Raw genomic sequence first — 15921 nt, forward strand, 5'->3', positions numbered from 1 at the left:
GCGCAAGTGAAACATTTATTTATAAGTTCTGAGTTTAATGTTAACACTCAGATTGTCATTTTTTTCAAATGTGGCCTTAATCCTCTTCCATAGACATGTCAAAAATGTGGTGATAGGAAAATACTGAAAAGTCAAGTCATCAAGTTGCTCTATAACAAACAACTCTAAAACAAGTAATTTCTCATAGAACAATTAAAGGAAATGCATTAAAATTCATTTGTTTCCTTGTAAAATGTTTATTTTTGTTAAAACATGTAAAGTAATTGCTGTTTTAATAAATGTAGCTAATAATTATAAATGTTTCTGTCTCAGAGTATGTTTTAGCCTCCTAAAGATACACAATAGCCTGTCGCTCCAGTTGTATCTCAAGAGGTACATAATCTGTACCTTTACAGTTGGTACATTTATGTACTGGGACTTGTGTACATTTTTGTTTCTACAGGTGCAGAAATGTTCTTTTAGAGGTACAGACAAGAAGACACAAAAACATACTATGTTCAAAGGTACATTGACCGTACCCTGCTAGAGTGCTGGAGTGACAAAGCATCCGTACCATTTTCAGTCCAATTTTGTACATCTATTTCTTAGTGTGCAGGGATGGCAATGTCTGTCAGTCAATCTGTCTTACTGACTTCGGCGATCTCCTCACTTTTTCTGTAACAACACCATGAGGTTGACATTAGTAGTTAAAGTGACAACCATATGCAATATATACAGCTATTGAATGGATTGCCATGACATTTGGTGCACACATCCAGGTCAGTCTCACAATGAATTGTAACAGCTATCTTTCTTTTTCTCTAGTTCTTTGTTTTATGACCAAATATCTGCAAAATTATTTTTTTTCCAATTTTATATTCTGATCAGCCTCAGCTGTAATTTGCATGTGGTGCAAATTAGAAAATGCAAGTATGCTGATGTCAGCATGTAGTTCAAAGCACCATATCAATCATGCTTTAGTTGCCAAGGAGCAGACCCATTGTCAGGGACCTGAAAAGGTTTAAGGTTGACCCTTTAAGGTTGTACATATTAATGTGATGATTCCTTCATATCATCATTAACAGACAATTCAGCTTGTCATACTCTGATATGCAAAAAACACGTCACTAATGTAATGATGGTTTCACCTTTTTTTGGACAATCCATTTTTTTCTTTGTTTTTTGTTTGTTAGTTTTTTGTTTTTTGCCACAGTGGTCGGCACCCCCCACTGCATGGCCACACTGGCCTAATTCAAATGAATGAGACACTGAATGAGAGGATTGTATTTTCAATGCAGAGCCAAAGTCGATCTGAATGTGGCCTAATGCACTTTTCAATGGAGCCAGCATGTCTCAAAGCATTACCTCTCTTTAAAGCTCAGTATGTTTGTCTGGCAATAATAAAATATTAAATCAGATTAAATTACTGACTATATATTTCAAGAGAGAGTAATTTCAATTTAGAGTTTTCTTGGAAGAAGCATCTCATGTCTGTCAGAGGAACTGAATCATATGGTCCTTCCACATTAAGGCTTAATGTTTTATGCTTGTTGCAAATATACATTTACATTTTTTTCTGTCAAACTATCAGACCCCCTGCCTCTATATGACATGGACTAATGCATTTACTGTACAGTCAAGACCATACATTAAAAAAAATCACATTCATATACACATTGGCTTACATACAAAAACACACAGCAAAAGGCTCTATAAATACAGTGTGGAGGTAATGTTCATCGTGTAAAGTGGGCGGATTAACTGGAACCAGGTCAGAGCAAAGGCAGAGCATGCTCTAGCTTTTCAGCTTTTCTCCTATTTAGCCGCTTTTTCTCGCCTTTTTTTCACGCTATTGCTTTTCTAGCTCTTTTTTTTTGATGAGGTAGACTGTAATGCTTATCTCCTCCGACCCCTGACACCCCCACCCCCACCCCCCACACTGACATTTGTTTCCTAACTTCTTAGTACCATGTCTCTTCAAAGGCCAGCATAGAGGCTGCCTGTCACTATTTCTGGGTTTTGAATTTTTTTTAGCGGATTATCCAACAAGCATGCTGATATAGTCTATAACTACTGCATACAAGTGAGTGGTCATGAGCGTATATTAGGGATTTCGACAGGCTTTTGATAGGGCAACACCCACTAACTGGTAATAGCCTGTCTATGGTATAACAGTAAAAGAAGACATAAAATACAAGAGGCCTTTCCTTTTAGTCCTGTACTCCATTATCTCACTGCAGTGAACAACAGCGAGCCCAGAACATCCCTATTGCCTCCTGGTGGCTGGCTACAGGACAGGCCATAAAACCTGCGCCCTCTGTGTTACTGACTGGGACATATGCCAAACTAAAAACTCAAAGTACACACAAAATGAACTTTTTCTCAATGATTTTTCTCAGGCACTTCTCATCACCCTGATAATAGTCAAGTGATTGTTTTTCTGATAAGTTTGGTTTTAATGAGTAATTCAATTCTACAAAAAGTGGATTTTCTGCAAGGATTAACATCTGTGTATACCAATAAATGTACTTCCTTTCAATGGTGCTGCTTGCAATTGATCTGACTGTTGTTTTGGGGATAACTCCACTTGCGTGGAGATCGCTACTGCACAGACTCTGGCTCTGAATGACATCACCAGCGTGGCAGTCATATCCCAGATATATATTTTGGCTTCATTTAAATATAGCGAGTGTAAGCAGGAAGTCAACAATGCTGAAGGGGTTTTACAGCTCAAAACTGAGCTGCTTACTCACCAGGGTGACCTGCGAGGAGAGCAGAGGGTGAACACAATCTTTCCACAGCAATGCTATTTGGTCGGGACAGCGTTACTGGTGGTAATCGCCAAATGAGAGGCGCTGTTAGCTATGTAGCTCCTACCAGACCTGGCTGATGCGCAGTGCAGTAAACTAACGAGTAGCAAAGTTAACCTATAGACTGACACGTGTTCCCAGTCAAAAATGTCCACAGCAGTTACTTAATGGTTAACCGTTGAATTCCCTAACTGATTATAAATCTTACTGCAACAAAATTACAAACCATGTACACTGCCCATGGCAACATTTGGATGAATACAAACTTTGCATCAATGAAAGTGTAAACTTATGAGCTACTGCTTCATGAATGAGTGAAAACAACAATATCCAGCGCTGAACCACATAGTTCTATTTTGGTCTTTTCTTAAAAGACGGGATTTTCAGAGAAGACTGTGTTTTCTGTTTTGGAAGCTTTTTCAGATCCTGCCTGAGGTAGGCTGAGCCTGTACTGTCTGTACGAGCATCTGGCACAAAGTGAGAGAATAAGTGAACGAAAGAGTGAGAGAATAAGTAAACGAAAGAGTGAACGACACTGGGGCTGAGCATATCTATTAGCATCTACAGCATACCTTTCAAAAGGTTATCTCTTATAGATGGCTAGATGCATTTAAGCAATCAATGGGATGCCTTTGTAATGGTACAGTGAGAACAAGAGAGCAGAGGAGAGCAAGGAAAGAAAATGGGAGGTAAGGAAAAGGCCAAGGCCAGAGGGCGAGGAAATAGAGATGTGGCAGGATCTGAGGAAGAGAGGCTTGATTTTTATCCAGGAGCCAGACAGAGTAAAGAATGCACTTCAGTGAGGAAATCAGCCTCTGTTTCTAACCACCTCAGTATTAAAGTCATCCATCCTGAGAGAGGGAGATACAGAGAGGAGGGTGAAAGATGAGAGAGACAGAGAGACTGAGAGAATCTGTGTCTGCAGAGCAGTCATCCTTCACCTGTAGCTAGCAGAGATCTTGGCTTGCATAATGCAATGTGAGGATAAAGCCTCCTTTATGACCAGCTGAGCCAATAAATCCGGATCAGTTCTGACCTCTTTTTCTTTTCCCCCTCTATCCCCTTCTCTCTGTGGTTCTTTTTCCTATAGAGCGGACAAAGAATCTCAGCTGCTGAACTCTCTATAGCCCCAGAAACTCTTCTCGATTCCTATATTTGCTTCTTGAAACAGAAACACCAAAGTAAAGATTCCTCTCCCAGCTCCACCTTTGCATGGATGGAGAAACATGGAGACACTCGACAATTAGCGCTTTCCTGCTGGTCCAATGAAAAAAACATTTTAAATGAACCTTATTTTCCCAGTATGTTTAATGGCCTGTATCTGTATCCCCCCGCACAAACCATATCCCCCTGGTGCAAAGTCCCCACTATAATTGTTTTTAATTATAAAGTGCTGTGCCGCAGCTGTCCTTCGCTTGCCTTAGCTACAGTATATTGCTGTTCAGGGGAACGGCTACCAGAAGATGAGGGGTAGTAGTTTTGGCAGCCATCGTTATGATTCAATGGGGAGCCACAGTTGAAGGCCTGATAAAGCAGAGGCTTGTTGGATCCATCTTTACAACAGCTTGGGGTGTTACGTAAGAGGTGATGTAGCCGGGGCTGGTGGAGGAAGAAGAAATGATAAATCCCAATGACGAATATAACGAGCAAGCAATAAGTGACTTCTACTCATAATGATAGCGCTAAGTTATAATTAGTTCTGTCCCTCTATTTTTTTATGTTCATTATTAGAACAGTGAGCAGGATTATATCGGTTATAGTATTTTATGGGTTTCATTTGTACCTTTTATGTCATTTTGTCTGATCTGTGTCTTATCTACTGTTTTCTGGCCCAGATTCTAGCCCAGTTTTAGCTACACTTTTTCTGCTGAACTCAAAGAAACAGTGAGCCGGGACAGCCAAAAGCTCCAAATTTAGCTCTGTTCAGTCTGGACCAGCATGAGGAAAAACCCCAATTAACAGGTGAGTGGACTCGGATAACGTGAAATTGGGCCAGGTGGAGTATGTTAGAGTATGCTGCCTGGGCTCCAGAGGGCTATTTGGAGGAAGGAAAACTACGCCAGGATGCTTTCACTGTCTCATCTCTCTGTTCCGAATTCCTCTCTCACAAAAGGCCACTGCAGTCATTCACACAACATACTAATAACAGAGATAAATAAGGAGAGGTGAAGAAAAATGAGAAGGAGGCACAGGGAAGTGAGAGATGGTGTGGGAGAAAATGGAAAGGTGGTAGAGAGAAAAAGAGGCCAAGAAATTAAGCATTATAGGAGGAAAAAGGGGAGAGGAGATGGACAAATGACAGATGAGGACATAGCGACAGAGAAGACACCATACACAGGCTCTGGTAATGGATGCCATTTTAATGAAGTACTCCTTATCTCCATTGCTCTTTTCCCCCTCTTATCTTTCTTTTCTTTCTATCCCCTCCCCTTTTTTTCTGTCGCTTCCAGTCTCTGTCTCTTTCTTTCCTCTAACACTAGAGAGCCATGGGGATAGGATAACTCATTACTAATTCATTGTTTCTCCCCACATATGTATTTACGTGGCCTTGAATGCTGGTTCATTCTGTATCCTACAACAAAGCGTAGAAAAAAAACCCACATCTTTGATCTGTATGATTAAGCTGCAACCAAACTCTGGGTTATGGAAGAATCTCTCGCCTGTCTAATGTATTCTGCCACTCAGTAGGTTTTAGAGCACACTTCCAACCCCATCGAGCAAAGATCAGCTATGTTTTCTTATACATCTGTCAAAGTAATTTTAAGTGAACTTTTGAAAAGCTGAGAAGAAATTCAGTGTTAATGAAACGTGGGGTAAAATAAATAAATCTCATGAATGAAAAATGAAGCTACATGCTGTATGTCTGAACGCAAAACAAAAAAAGTCTTCATGCTGTGTAATTTATTTCATGTGCTATGACCTTTTAAGGGGAATAAATGCAATATTGTGGGGATGTTGTTGACATTTGCTTTTTATGTTTACCCTCTCTAAAGTAAAACAATAGTTTGTATAAAAATTTTTGGAAACGTATTTTCCTAACAGCACAAAGACTTGCTAAACTTATCATTAAACAATTGTTTATATGATTTTGCAAAAATGCACATGCACAGCCTACAGTGGTTGGTATGATGTCTAGCAAATTAGCACCCCACAAATGACGTCACATACAAAACATAAAGTTACGTACTTTATGGATGAGCTAATACTCCATTATTTGTATTTTTTCAACAAACTGAAAAATCTGTTTGATAGAAGTTGGCAGGGCTTAAACTTGAAATGGGTGGGACCAAACCCAAAGATGTTTGTTTTAATCCGATATTAGTTATTTATTAGAAAACTTTTTATTTTATTAGAAAACATATGTAGCATATGACTGAACACAAAGCCACAGAGGTCTTTACGACACATATTTTATGTCATGTGCTACAATGTTTTAAGTGGAAATAAAGCAATATTGTGGAGATTTCATTGAAATTTGCTGTCTTCGTTCACCCTGTCTATAAAAAAATAATAATTTGCATAAAAATGGTTGGAAATAATCATATTTTCTTAATAGCATGTGGAGCTGTTCAACGTATCATACGACATCTTGTGAAAATGCCCATAGGCTAACAGTGGTGATGATGCCTAGCCTCACAAATGACATCACATACTTAACATAAAGTTACATAAAGTTATATGTTTTAGGGATTTAGGGATGGTAGTACCCCCCAACCTCCATCCTTACACAGACTTAAGGTCCCTAGGTCTTCTTCCTCTTCACTCTAGTTAGCGAATCGGTTACGTCAATGCAGCCTTCCCGATTGTGTGGGATATACAAGAATTACTGGCTCATTATTACGTGTGTTACAGGCCATACAAATTGTGTTGTATTACTTATGTAGGTAAAGGTACGCACAGTACATGAGAACAGCCTGAGCTGTTATTCTCAACCACAAAACAGCTCACTTTACAGAAAAAAGTGGGTGCATCTAAGTGAGTGCATTCAAATATATATGCAATGCTTTGTGAACAACCATCTCATCCTGGCCTGAGCTGTGATTTCATGAAGATTTCATTAGTTTAATTCCTCCCTCACTGTGTTGTAACATGTTGCTTGTAAACACCAAACTCATTGGTAGAATTTGATTCATTGTTCTAATCAGGGTTTGTATTTTTGCTGTTTCTCTACAGTTTGGCTCCGGTGTTTATTGTCCCACCGCAACAATACAAGTAAAAAAATAACACATTTACGGTGTGTGTGTTTGTTTGAAAGAGATGTCTCTATGTGTTAGTGTAGTAACACATGCTGAAGGTCTTTCATTACCTCTGCCAGTGAATTTGGTTGGTGCATGTGTTCTCCCATCTTTGTCTTTCTCTGTCTGCAAAAATATTTCAAAAAGTTACAAATGAATTTGGCTGAAATTTGGTGAACAGATCCCTGGCCCACAGATCAGTTGATAAAATTTTGGCAGTGACCTCAATCTGGGATTCCTGCCATTGTTAATGTTTTGCAGCTTTAACTGTCATATTATTTTATGTAATACTGGGAAATGAAAAGTACCAAAAAACAGTTTTTCTTACAAATTCACTATAAAATAGCCTACAGCCTCCTATTACAACACAGTAATACAATGACTAATGATTCTATCGAGCAAGGTCAAGCTAAACATTTAAGCAACTGTGTTAGTGTGATTGCTGTTTAGTCATGAGGACACTGTACAGGGTTTACTAACTAAGTTGTACGGCAATAAGTTTTGGATCTTCTGCTAATTGTCTGTTGTTATGATGTTAGCAATTTGCCACTTAGTCCTGCAATTACCCTAATTACTGTTAGAATAAAAAAAGTGTTGCAATAACTAGCAAAAAAATTATCCAGCAACAAATTACGCATCGGCAGCCACAACTGTTACCTTCTCCTGGCTAAATCAATATCATCTCACTAATCTTAGCATCTCTTTGCTAGTGGTGTGGGTTACCCCATCCTGCATTAAGTTGGGTATAGACAGTAACCCTCATATCACTTGTATTCGATGGCCCAAAATGTATGGTTTTTCAGCCCGTACTCATTCCAAAGTCATCAAAAACCGGTGCTTTTTCAGTGCAAGATGCAATGCCAAAAGCAACCTCTTGCGGCAGTATGATACACCACCGGCTGCAGTTAGTTTGTTATCTTTGCAAATTTTTCCCAGGATTTCCACCACTTGCATGTGCATTGCAGTACACTGCCAGTAATTAAGCAATAAACTTAACCGCCCATGCTTATGTGGCCCAATCCTAACTATGTGCTTTTGTTGTCATACCAGCGTTGGTAGTGGTGTCCTGAAACATCAACAGCAAATGCAGGAGGATATGTGGTGTAATACATAGATGTGAAAGTCCCCTGACAAAGTGTCGATATGCGACGACTTGAGATAAGATTGTGCTGGGTTATGGGATTTTCTGGTCCAGCTGCTGATCTTGTGTTGGCATTGGAGAACTTGTGTGCCGGTGGTGGCGAGGCGGGTGCTGCATTGAACACCATGGTTTCAGTTGGGGAGCATGTCTAGAAAATTAGACCACTGCAGGACCCGATACAAGGTCAAGTTATTAGTGGTGCTTCTTCAAAGATAAACAGATGAGTGAGTAAGTCCTCCTGCCTGCTGTGTTTTTTGTTACATCTGCAGCATATTCCAGAAATGTCCCCATGTGTGCCCTGCCTCCTGTAGTCCAGCTACAGCTAACTGGTGTTTTCATTTGCATATGTCTTAGATCATAAGTTGAGTCTCTGAGATGACACTGCAAAATTTCCTTTCGGCAAAATGCGCTTGCATACCATTTTAATGAATTACACTTCCAGACAACTGTGGTGGGATTTCTCGTCTAGCATGGTCTTATTGGGGAATTATTGTGTCAATTTACAATTCTAAATACACACATGCAAATGTCTGAACTGCTTGCATTTATTATGTTTGTGCAAGTCATTTGCAACATCCCTCCAAACTAACGATACTATGGTAAATTATGTCATAACAAGCAAATGTCATGAAAAGTATAAGTAAAGGTTGTCAGCTCTTTGCATAATGTACTGTAATAGTATGTCGAGATAGATAGAAAGCATGTTGGGGGTTCAGCAGAGGACAGAGGGCTCAGCTGGAGGAGACGGAGCAGATGAGATGGGAGCGTGTGAGAGCAGGAAGGCAGAAGATGAGCAAGGAGGGCAGGACATGAGATACCTCTGGCACCAAACTCAGTTAAGGGAAAAACAAACATATGCCGTGTGTGCAGTTTATCCTCAAGCTCATGTTTATGTAACAAAGGTGGTGATGTGTGAGGAAATAAGCAAGGTTTTGATTGGATTTTTTTAAACTCTTGGCACTGATGGCTCCACCGTCTAACCACTACTTTAGTGTGACTTTTCTGTTTTTTCAGCTTGGCCAATGTTTGCCAAGTTTTTGTCAAAAGCAGCATTATCTCCAAGCCTCTAGGGCACATGAGGATCATTACTTGCCACCAAGTATGGCGGCAGGGAGCAAACACAGCGTTACATTACACAGAGGGTTCGAAAAGTCATATTGATGGATCTATGCACCTCTTTATCTCCTACAACCACCATCTGTAACCTATCCTGGCTGCTGTGATGGAAAATCTCTGTGGTTGGTGGGTGCAGACTGCAGCCTGGGACTCTGTTCCCTGTGCCTCAGCGAGTCTCAGTGGGAAAGATTCACATTCAACCACGGAGGAATCGGAGGGTGTTTACTACATCCACTGGTAATAGCTATTATGGCACACCATTACATTATAATGGGATATTGATGTCCGCATTGCACCAGCATTTACGCAAACTTGGCATCAGGTTTTCTATCAATGAAATCATAAATCGATAAAAAAAATGACTCTTATTCGCTACACTTTTTCAGTCCAGAACCGACCAATATTATCAATAAGCAATATTCAAGTTTTTTCTTAAAGTTCAAGTTCTTTGTGTTTTAAATAGTACATTTCCTTCATCCTCTCTGTTCAGACTGCAGTGAGTCAACTCAGAGAAAGATGTGGGCTGATCGATACCACCAATGTTACTGTAAACATGAGCATCACTCATCTCTTCCATCCTCATTCTTTCTTCTGTTTTTTTCCATCACAAAGGCATTACTTGAAACCTACTCATATTGGATCGGTGTTCTAATAACTACAATCTTCACCCTCCATGAACTGTTTGATAATCAATACAATTGATGTTGAGAGGCTGGTGGAAGCAGTCAAAACCCACTCTTCCATTTAATTGAGTTCAAAGTGAACATTTATAGATTTCAGGCACACATAGCTCTTTGATTATGTGATTTTGTCAGCGAATTTCCTGTTTACTGCATAAATCCACCCTGCCGGTAAATTAAAACTATGAAAAACTGAAATGGATGTCAGCAGAATAACTTATTAGTGATGTTCAACTTGTTCAACAGCAAAACCAAGCAGAAGCTGGAGAGTGAATACCTCCACTAAAGCTCCATCTCTTCAACATGTGTTATTCTAATAGTGGATACATGTTACAAAATGATCTGCTGAAAGTACCAACCTAATCACCAGAACAAACGCTGGCATTGTATATCTCTGCAAACCAAAACTATTGCTTGTTGTGGCACTACCCCTGCAGAAAATGCAGCAATGTCTCTGCTAAGAAAAAGACAAACAAAAAAACATGCTTTTTCGTGACACAATCTCTGTGACGGGTCACTGAAAAATACCCACATTTGGTGGCAAAGAATCTGCTGAAATTGCAGTGATGACAATGCTACACAGCTTGGCAGGTGTTTTTCCTAGGTGTCACGCTATCAACCATTCCCTCTCCATCCTGTTAAAAATGCTTTTTATCTGCATTTTGATCTGCAGAAAATACTGACTCAATTGGCATAATTAAATGTTGATTGTAAGTTTCTGCAAACCACGGATACATTGCATTTGCATATTATTATTATGTGGGGAATACATGTAAAATCTATGTTTCAGCAACGCAGTGATTAATATAAGGTTAAGAACAAAACTCATTATGACGATAGTTAGGTTATGATTAGGAAAAGACTATGTTTTGGCTTAAAATACCTGGGTTTTGTGGCAGAATCCTGGCTGGAAATGCAGCAATGTCTCTGTAAAAAAAAAAACAACACTTTTTGCAGCACCTTCTGATGGAAACACAGCAACCGGTCACTCAAAAACACCCACGTTTGGTGGCTAAAAAGCAGCTGAAAATGAGGCTATGAATCACTAAAAAACAACTGGTTTTGTTATCACGATCAGCTCTGATCTCCTTGTTAAGGTCATGTGTTTCCTTTATTTAATTTTATTCGTCATTTAAGTATTTCCTGTTTTCTTTCTTTTTCATCACATCTCTCACGTTTCAGCCAAATTCACTATAATACATCTATGGTTTCAGGTCACTTCACTTCCCTTGTGTCTTCCCCGGGCCAGCTATTAGAAGGGTGTGTGTGCGTTGCTGGTGGTCGGGGGGGGGGGTGCAATGAGTACAAAAAAGTGCTCATCAAAAAAAGAAAGAAAAACAATACCCCCAGTGCACAAAAACATTAAATACACTGTATAAATTACTACATTTCACAGTTTTGGGCTATGATTTAAAACAAAAATACCTTTAAAACTTAGTTGTGAGTTTTTAATACAAAATACAACATCTTAAAGTTAACTGTCCCTCCCCTAAGCCCAATCAAAAACTATTACTCCCTCCCTTCGGTTTCAAAAAAGTATTTGAAATGCTTCACCTGTTTGGCACCACTCTCTCCTCTCTCATAAATGATGAATAGTCCCTAATGCCTCACTCTCCCTCGCCAAAATTTAGCACAACTTTGGAGTGTTATTGCGCCCCCTCCCCAACAATATAACATGACACATGTCTAAGGTCATCTAGTTTAATGAGATGTCTGTATCTTCACTGTAGTCTTAAAACTGAGCCTGCTACACAAGGTTGTGTTTGCTAAAGTTAGTCTGCCAAACTCCTCACCTGCAGCTCCACCTGTCACACCTACTGCGTCTTCACACTTTTTTTCCAGACAGTTGGCCCCTGTCTCTCTTCTCCTTCCATTTTCTTGTTATCCCTGGACCCTGGCTTTTTTTGGGGGGCCCCTGATGTTTGGAGAGGCATTTTGACTCTGCAGTTCTCTTCACATCTTTACATTGGCAGGACGTATTTGAACAATGCTGTCAGATGGACTGCACCATTTCACAGTAAGTGCAGGGGTGGAGTATCAGATCACAAGTTTAAATGTGTTAATGCGTTTATATATATATATATATATATATATATATATATATATATATATATATATATATATATATATATATATATGAATATATAGGCCTATATATACACACACCCACTTTGGCCTTGGGGCAGGGTCATCTGTGCCCCCCCCCCCCGCGTTGCCATGGGTCTGGATCGTCTGCTTCGCCTTAGTTAGTCTCACCTGTCCCTCACTGGTCCTGCTGTCTACTCACCTGATCTCACTTCCCCAATTAGTGTCTCCTTACTTAAAGTTGCCCAGTTCCTTTGTTCTTTGTCAGTTCAGCTTCTTTTTTGGTTTGGGGTTCTGTTATCCTGTGCCTGCTTGATTTTGAGACTGTAGATTTTTTTTTAAAATAAATCGTCAGATTCATCCAGCTGCCTCTTGTTATCTGCAGTTGGGTCCAGGCCTGCTAGCTGCTGTCCAAGACCTTGACAGTTGTTTGTTGGTCACAAACACTGCTCTCTTGCTTAAAGGCGTCTTGACAAGGTGTCACACAATGTTCCATCCACCTCACCTTGTGCTGACAAAGTCAGCCCATTTGCTATGTCACTTTAGAAAACAAGGATATGATACATATAAATGTACAAATGTGATGTATTTGTGCTCTACAGACACATACAATGCCAACATTGGCATTGACCCTTTAGGGGACTGGGCTGAAAATAAACATAGTGATAACCAATGATGATACATGTTCAAGATTTTTCCCATTCAAGAAAATGCAGTGGTACAAAATAAGCAGAAAAATGTTCTTGGTTCTACACCTGGATCGCGCACAAAAAGAAATAAAATCTCTAACTTATGGCTTACAGTGACTTTTCCCCAAAATGTAATTAAAATCTTTTCCCCCCAGATATCCTGCTAAAATGAGACCAGCACACAAACCAAACAAATGTGACTAAATCATAAAAGCAGGTCAAAAGCAACCAGCTTTCAACTGTGACTCAAATGTTTGCTCAGCATTTCATACGTTACATAAAACTACAATCTCATAAAATTGTTATATCTAAGTTATTATTTTACTGCAAGATGACTTACATATCGGCCCTTCTGTCCATTTATATTTTATCCTACAAATGTTTCTGACTAGTGAGTGCACATCAGAGGTCAGCCAGCTGAAAATCTCCAAAAATGAAACCTTTTACTTTTTAAAAGGTAGCAGGCTTAATGGTGCAGATGAAGGTTATAACCTCAGCCTCCATCCTCACAAAAAAAGCAAGTTGGCAACTACAAAACGTAAAGCTCATACGCACACACACCTGAACACACACGTACAGTATATCACCGAAACCACCTTTGTTTGATCATGCGCAGTGTGTGTTGGCTTGCCAGTTATCTGGCTTGTCCAGTGGAATAGATGATTTTTTGTTCTGTTTCAGGGTTTTTTTCACCATGAACAGTACAATACACAATGAAAAGGCAAAATGATTTGAAAGTCCTTTAGGCTGCAGCCTTTCCACAAACTGTAAATGAGGTCTCGAGAGATGAGTTCAAACATAAAATACTGCAGCCTACAGGTTGGCTTAAAGGACACTGGCTTAGATAGATAGATAGATAGATAGATAGATAGATAGACAGATGTGCATGATAATAATGAGTATTAGAGACATGGAGGCAGATAATTGTACAGTTATCGCACAGATAGATCTGGTTGAGACCATCATGTGACAGTGCATGTTGTGAAGCTGACAGCTCAGCAGACAGGTGTGAACTGCGAGAGAAATGTTGTCTGATAGAAGGTTCTTCGCACCCCGTTGTTACATAAAATCACAGCAAGCAATACAGGGCTCAAGTCTCATAAGTCAAATGACACAAAAATGTGATGGACCACTTTTTTTCCCCACTTTTATTAATTTTTCATCTTGCCTGTCCCCCTTTTGTCATCCCCAGACTCTTTTCCTCGGCCACTTTGTTCGCGTTCTTAGTTCAGCAACCTCTTTTAGTCTCTCTCTGGGGTGCAGTAGTGTAGTAGCCTATACTAGATTTTCTGTGATGTTTTCTCTTCTCTGCTGCTCTCCTCGTTTATCAGATTGCACAAGCTCATATAAAACAAGTTAATGAGGCCAGTAGGGGGTGGACTCTGCTTTCATAGCAAAAAAACTGAAATAGGATATACATTCTGTTGTGGCTAAGCAGTTAATCACTTTTAATGTGTTTATATGAAATGATTCAAACTGTAAATGTGCCTCTGCTCCATTCTGTCAGCAAATCACACCATATATTAACATTTGAGCTTAATGTGCCATAAGTTATTTTAATAACAGCCTTCAGTCAACACTGGTCTGCAGTCAATATGCTGACCCAGTATGGAGAAAGTAAAGTGGCTGATGCTTCTGGACTTTTTTTTAATGCATAATTAACAAGTGGATAACTGGAAAATCTATGATGCAGTTTCACGGAATCAGTGAAAGGAGAAGGTGTGAGGAGCAAAATGTGAACGCCTTGCTTTGACTCCAGAGAGGACTCATTTCCTTCCAAACTACCAGAGACACAGTCAATAACTCTGTTGGGGGAACTTCTCAGTAGGGCAAAATGGCTACAGTAAGTGCAGCAGTAATTGTGAAAGTACTCACTTTGATGGGGAGCTGAGGTTTCAGATGTTAAACCTGCCCTCATTAACGCATCTTTTTTTTTTACTGTAATGCAGCGCAGAAAGCCTGGCCATTATAGAAATGTTAGATGAGGATAAAAACAGCAAAGTACAGTAAGTACCTCTGATGGCAGGTGCAGCCACACAATCATTCGTCAACACTCAAGAACTCAACAAGTCTCCACATTTCGCACACTGCATCTCGTTTAACTTTATATTGGCACGATGAGCTGCCAGACACTTTTTAACCTGCTTTCCCTGTTGGGAGATTTTCACTGCAGCTGTTTTACGCGCGGTGGCCGCAGAGCGCGCATCATTACCAGCACAAAAACATCGCTTTTTATCTCTTCATCGGCTGCTTTCTATCGATTAAATCGTGGTGTTGAAGCGAAATTAATTCACCACGCTTTGAGTTCATGCCTTACCTTGAGTTGTCGCGGCTTGGAGAAGTGTGGGTGCGTGTGTTTGCAGCCCCCCCTATCCAAAATGGAAAGTCTGGTCCTACTTGGTAGCTGTAGACTCGAAGGAGAAAGAAAAAAAAATACACTAATAAGGTTTCTTTGTTGGTGTGCAAAGAGCGTCAGAGAGGTGAAGTAACCGCAGCTCCTTCTCTGGCACGACTGTCTGTTCTTCGGTGAGAATTAGTTTGCTTGTTTCTGACTGCCGCCCTCCCTCCCACTCACTCTCACTCACTCACTGTCTCCCACCAGGAGAAATAAATAATCTTTCATCTCTCTCTCTCTCTCTCTCTCTCTCTCTCTCTGTGTGTGTGTGTGTGTCTCTCTCTCTCTTTGTCTCCCTCTCTGTCTCTGTGCCTAGCAGGTGGGCATATTTGAATAATGTGAGATCATTATTAAAGGCTGCTGGAGGCCCAAATGTGTGTGCCCCCCCCCCCCATACCAAACCCTGCATCTTATTTGTGGTTTAATGGTTTAACAACACTGTGTGCATCCCTCAGAAGAGTTTCTCTCCGGCTGTCCGGTGTGTGCAGGCAGCCAGCGGATTGGGAGTGGTCGGGATTAAAGCATAGGATTATACCTCAACATTCATCATTTCATCTCCTACACTGGATGGTGGACAATGACATCAGTGTTTGGCAGAGGCAGACAAACCGAGACAGATTTATGTGGGATGGAGAAAAATCGGAGAGAAAAAGAAGAAGAAATGAGAGAACTATAGGGAGAGGAAACCTTTCACCTCTTAGACTGATCCACCTGAATCTAATGCTTCATGTAAAAATCCTTCAGACTACTAGCAGGGTGTGCAGGGCAGAAAGGGTCACCGGGGCAAGATA

General features: G+C 40.1%; 1 protein-coding gene across 2 annotated transcripts in view; it reads right to left on the reverse strand.

The window, feature by feature from the left end:
- The window catches only part of camkvl (CaM kinase-like vesicle-associated, like), a 50314-nt gene extending 35031 nt beyond the window's left edge, over positions 1–15283 (reverse strand). Inside the window, exons 1-2 of one of the 2 annotated variants that reach the window (XM_088082119.1) lie at positions 15053–15283; positions 10845–10888 (exon numbers count right to left, since the gene is read on the reverse strand). The gene's annotated coding sequence lies outside the window, so the exon portion shown is untranslated. The remainder of the gene's footprint in view (positions 1–10844; positions 10889–15052) is intronic. The other variant, XM_042492427.2, reaches the window with a different exon arrangement.
- Positions 15284–15921: the final 638 nt, after the last annotated feature.

The sequence above is a fragment of the Plectropomus leopardus genome, chromosome 9, assembly GCF_026936395.1.
Source record: "Plectropomus leopardus strain MGB_pleo_1.0 chromosome 9, ASM2693639v1, whole genome shotgun sequence".
Lineage (NCBI taxonomy): Eukaryota > Metazoa > Chordata > Actinopteri > Perciformes > Serranidae > Plectropomus > Plectropomus leopardus.